Source organism: Photinus pyralis, unplaced genomic scaffold, assembly GCF_008802855.1.
Source record: "Photinus pyralis isolate 1611_PpyrPB1 unplaced genomic scaffold, Ppyr1.3 Ppyr1.4_LG2, whole genome shotgun sequence".
Lineage (NCBI taxonomy): Eukaryota > Metazoa > Arthropoda > Insecta > Coleoptera > Lampyridae > Photinus > Photinus pyralis.
In genome coordinates, this window is record NW_022170403.1 from 11,340,306 (window position 1) to 11,346,320 (window position 6,015).

At 35.9% G+C, this 6,015-nt stretch overlaps 1 pseudogene; it reads left to right on the forward strand.

Moving 5' to 3' along the window:
- The first annotated feature begins 2,173 nt into the window (after positions 1 to 2,173).
- Positions 2,174 to 5,185, forward strand: LOC116163818 (annotated as a pseudogene).
- The last annotated feature ends 830 nt before the right edge of the window (positions 5,186 to 6,015 follow it).

Consider the following 6,015-nt stretch of genomic DNA (forward strand, 5'->3'; position numbering starts at 1 on the left):
GTTACAATATTAAATTATCGCACCTTTCTAAATTTAGTAGTGATTCTTCTTCTTTGTAAATATTGTGCCGATTTACTTGATTTGGATTATTGCATCGCTCGAAAATGAAAGAGGGGAAGATATGGAATTGGTGATGTATCATGCATCGGTGTGACCTGTTCTACTGTCTTCGTTCATAGCTGGTACTAGTTTTGTTATTAACGATCGTCTATAACTTTGTATTGCTGTCTGTCTGTCCGTCGTTAGTGTGCACGATAACTTTGTTTAGGAACGTCCGATAGCTTTGATAATTGGTACACATGTTCTTAAGGATATAGAAAAGTCGCTTTTTCAGGTACGCCCGGAGTCAAAAGAGTTCCAGTCCAAAAATGATCCCGAGAATCGTTCGGTATTCAGTTATATCGGATTTTTCTCCAAGCTAGAATATGTTCCTCTGCATGAGGTAATACGAGAGACTACAGACCAAGGCGATCCGTCGCTATGTCAAATGCAATACTGCAGCGTTTTCTTTTCTTGACGCTGCATGCACAATTTTTCCTACGTTCACACTGTTCCCGCTGTTCTCATTATCACGTGCAATGTCGTCGAGAACGGAAAAGTATCCAATTATACAGGGTGTTACTTATCACAATGTAAAAAAAATGGATGGTAGAGGGAATCAAATAACCACTTTTTCCAAATAAACCGAGGGTCCAACGTGTAACGTGATTCGTTTGGGAGCCACCCCCAAAGAAGTGGTGAAATTTGTATTTCTTCTTTAATTTTCTCAGCAAACATAAGAGTTAGAAAGACTGGTGGCACGTCCTTGAATAAGTTTTCGGGTATGCCCTTTCCGATTTTGCAAATTTTTTTTCAACATTCCTACCACGAAAGGACGCAGGACCCCTAGATGGGGGTGCGAAAAAAATTCTGATTTCGACGAAATTTTGTATCTGGGAGTTTTTTAACAAGAAAATCTCTAATATAATATTCTCTCTTTTCGTGGTGCGACCAACAATTGCAGTGAAATTTTTTTTGAATTTTCAAAAGTTTCATATTCGTCTTTACGTTTCAAGGTCCCAGGAGTTCAAAAACTGTGCTTTAAAAAAAATGTCTGTATCTACGTCTGCGTGTATGTGTGTGCGTGACGAAATGATTTTGTAAAAAAGGCTCAGCCGAAACTACCAGACCGATTTGGTTGAAATTTGAAGCAGGTTCTTTTAAATGGTCTCGAGGCAATTTGAAAAAGGCAAATGCCTTTTTGGCAATAAAATCGATTTGTATTGAATTATAACTTTGTAAGGAACAAAAAGATTTGGCTGAAATTTGGTACCAATGTACTCTTGGTTCTGAAAGTTGAGAAGATTTTGGGAACGATTGGAAAATGGGAAATTATCTTTGGCCTATATAAGAACTTAATATATTTATTTAATAAGGTGACTCAATCAGCAACAAAATTTTGATCGAGAGAAGGCCGTAGAAATGTTAGGTCTATGCCTAATATTTAATTTCCACAAGAAAAAACAAAGTTGATGATGGTTGACTGGAGACGAAACGTCAAACTTAAAATTTAAAAGGGCCATCTTGTAGATGGAAAAAGTGACCATAATAATGTTTTACTTATTTCGAAATATCTTTTTAGATAACTTCAGTAAAAAATAAAAACGATTTTGCAAAATTTCGGTGTTTTCCGGATATCTCCGAAAGTAGGTAGTCGGAATTTTTTAAGTTTAAAACCTGCATTTTGTTAAGCATCAAAATACGCAACTTTGCCAAATTTAAACTACCTACCTATCTCTTACAGTTCCCGAGATCCCCATGGTGGCCCTTTTAATTTGATTTTAATTTTAAACGGTTTAAAGGGAGGTATATTCCAGGTTAGGTCGAACATATAATTTCTTTGTGGTCACGCAACAATCTGAGATTAGTTCATGTAAGATTGGAAGGGTAGTACCCCCCTGGTCAGGTTGCTAAAACAATAACGCTTCATGCGAATGGTAATCTTGAGTAAATTTAACGGTGTGACTAGCCTCCCTGCTCCGGTACTCATACGAATCCCGGTTTTACTATGACATCACGCTAGTGACGTCAGCGACGACCGGGATTATTGTAAATCCCGGCTGACAACTTGGAGCGATGTTTGTGGTTGTTTACAAATTACACGTGGGTTTTACGTTTTGCTAATAGTCAGTGTCAGGGATCCAGTACTTAAACCGTTGTTTCTTTCCTGTAAACTGTGACTTCGGTTCTAGTAGATGGTGAGTACTTCATTAAATATTTCATTTTCATTAGGATGCAAATTATTTAGGGCCTACAAAGTGTTTGATGTAAACTATAAACATTTAGGTTAGGGTGACCTTGTTATTGGTAATGTCGCACATATTCAAAATTGGAAAAACGTTCCATAGCTATTCGGAAGTGGAAAGTTCCCTGAAAACTTATGAGGAACTAACCTTTGCGAAATTCTGGAAACGTGATGCACGTGTACTATATGGTCTAAAGCTGTCCCCACACGATTAATATTTACATCAATATATTGCACAATAATTTACATTGTACAATAGTATTGAGCGTCTGTAGGGCACATTGAAAGATTGCGCAATATATTGAGTCAATCAAAAACTGTTTGATTTTTATTGTGCAATCTAGTAAATCAATGAATATAGTAAATATTGCTGCGTCTGTTGGTAATATTGTGCAATACCAGTTCAGTTCTGTGTTAACAGAGTAGGAATAAACATCGACCATGGCTACAAATAAGGGGAAAGATGAAGAAAGAAAGTTCATTTTAGAATGTATTGAGGTGTATCTACTTGGTTCATTAATTCTTAGTTCATTTAACAGATTTTCATGACTCATGAGTGTACTTTCTTTTTTTAAACCATTCCTTCATCCAACTGTGCTTCTTTTTTTCCTTTTTTTTTTGAAGCTATAACTAAAGCTATAGCCACACAACTTACTGTCTTCTTATTATTCCACATGTTGACTGCACAAATATCGCCCTGCGAACTAATTTATTGAACAATAATATTGCACCGTGTGGGTTGGCCAAGTAATACTATTGCACAAAATATTGTACAATATAGTGACGTAAATATTGATCGTGTAGGGGCCGCTTAAGGATGCACGTCTTATTGCTTCTTCACGCATTCCAAGGCCAACTAGAGAAGCATTGAAATATGTAGAGCTAAAATTTTACTGTATTTATGGAGGCCAGAAATTCAGACCGTCCGGTAGTTGGCAAAGAGATACACAGACTTTTAAGAAAGAACAATTATGCCCTGCGCACGTGTCTTTACGAGTTACCACAGACGGAAGAGATCTGGAAGTGAGAAGCGTTTCGGAAAGCCACAGTCATGACAGAAGTATGGTACAGCTTCAATACCTACCCCATCAAAGAAGATTGAGGAGTAAAGATAAAGAGAATGTGGAAGAACTACTGGCTCTGCGAGCTAATAGAAAGTTAGTGAAACAAAAATTAGAACGGAATACCAGAAAAATTTTGACGTTAAAAGACCTATCAAACATTGAAAAATCGGGAAAAAAGTCAGAAAATTTAGACGAATGTGTCGATGTTTTGAGAAACCAGTATAACGCTGAAGTAAACATTCTTAAAGATGGAGAAAATAATTTTAAGGGGATGTTTATTCAAACATTTAATATGAAAAACACGTTAAAAGCATACCCAGAATTTTTAGGTATTGATGGCACCTATAAATTAATAAACCTCGGCATACCTGTATTTCTAATTGCACTGGAAGATCGCAATTGTCAGATTGAGATAGTTTCGCTTTGTGTTTTGACCACTATGGATAAAGAAAGTTTTACTTGGTTTCTAAAAACATTCAGACCACAGACTGAACTCACAAAAAGTATCATGACTGATAAAGACTTATTGGAAAGGTCAGTTATAAAAGACATTGTTCCCGAAGCTAATGTCATCATTTGTATCTTCTACTCAATGCGAAGTTTCAGTCAAGAAATCACCTGCGAAAAAATGGGGATAACCTAAGCCGATAGAATTTTACAGAAAATGGTTTATGCTAAAACAGAAGAAGAATTTCAACAATTGTACGACCTACTGAAGATGTCTGCTCCAAAACGAGTGTTTGAATATTTTGATAGGAATTGGTAGGTACCCTATTAAAGATGAATGATCAATGTCTAAACATTTCATGAAAGGTTGTTTTCAAAATACGACAAATAATCATATCATCACCATCATTAATTAATGATCATCTTAATCTCTTCCGAAACTGTAGATCACTCGCACAGTTTAGTATAAGTTTTAAGCAGCTGCTAATATCAAAACAGTCTGCAGTAATTTTATAAAATTTGTATTATTATTTTATTATTTATTTCTTATATTATACAGGGTGTTTGGTAAACATGCGGCAAAAATGAAAGAGGTTATTCCTTGAACTATTCTAATGATATTTTATCCTTTGATGATTTTTGAAAAAACGCATTCGAATAATGAGCCATGATAGAGGATTTCACAAACAACCGTTTAAGTAATAAGGGCAGAAATTACACGCCAATAGCCAAACGTCAATAAATCTTGACAAACTCGAAACAAAAGATCATCAAGGACAGATATCAGGGAATGTGATTAACGTTTTTTACTTGATAAGTTCAACTCTTCAAAAATCTATTTCGCCTTGTATCTTCGCAACGAAGCGTTTTTTCAAAAATCATCAAAGGATAAAATAACATTAGAATAGTCCAAGGAATAACCTCTTTCATTTTTGCCGCATGTTTACCAAACACCCCCTGTATTTGTAATTTCTATATCTTGCGTACATGTAAGTGTAAAAGGGGATATGTGAAAAACGGCACTGCCGATCATAAACCCATTGAGCACGCGTCATAGTATGTATGTGTTCAATAAATATATATACTATATTATATTATTATATATATAGAATCGATAAACGCTAAACTAAAGTCCGTTATCACAAAGAACAGCGCATTAATAGAGTTCGTGCATTCATTCTTCACCATTATATCATCCCTTGAAAGTGAACGAGATTTTAAAGCCATATATCAGTTACAAGACTCGTTACTTCATACTTACCATACAGTGACGAACAAAAATTTTTGAATTTTTAACCAATGAAGCTGCTAAAATGGTAATTAAACAGAGTTCAGCAAAAAAATTAAAGTCCCTTCAAATGAAGCTATCAACTCTATCTTGAATATTTAAATAACTTACCCTGCCGGGATTTATAATAATCTCGGTCGTCGCTGACGTCACTAGCGTGATGTCATAGCAAAACCGGGATTCGTATGAATACCGGAGCCGGGAGGCTAGTCACACCGTTAAATTTAATGGTGAAAGTCTGATGGGTCCGGTTTGCGTATTGGCATTCTGTACTATTATTCAGAGCAGCTCTGGTCTGATTCGCAGTATACTATGGCTTCACGTTATGCGCAATTTGATAATACATTATATACTGCGATTCAGAGCACCGATATGGTTTAAACTTTAGAGTTCTGAAACACTGTATATTTATAATGGGTTTCTATAAAGCGCGTCATACACTTACAAGAAGTGTGTTTTTATTGTTAGCGTTGCAAGAAAAGTCTATTTTTTATTGTTTGTGCGTAATCAAGGTTCTCAAACTGCACTAAAATGATCTATAAACAGGTATTGGTTGACATGTGCAACGAGAATACGTTTTCAATGATCGGATATTTGGAACTAGTAGAACATGGATTTAAAGCGAAATTTAAAAAAAAACGGGTGAAGATATTAACAGTGTTTGGGGCGACCAGTGGTTAGCTGACCTTAGTAATAAAACAAACACTAAACCACATCAGTGCTCTGAATCGCAGTATATAATGTATTATCAAATTGCGCATAACGTGAAGCCATAGTATACTGCGAATCAGACCAGACCTGCTCTGAATAATAGTACAGAATGCCAATACGCGTCCGGTTTGGAATTTGGATAGCGTTGGTTCGAAAGCAGATTGCTATTGTCCCGTTTGCGTTGGGGTTGTTTCGGTTTTTCTGGCCGGCACGATTTACAG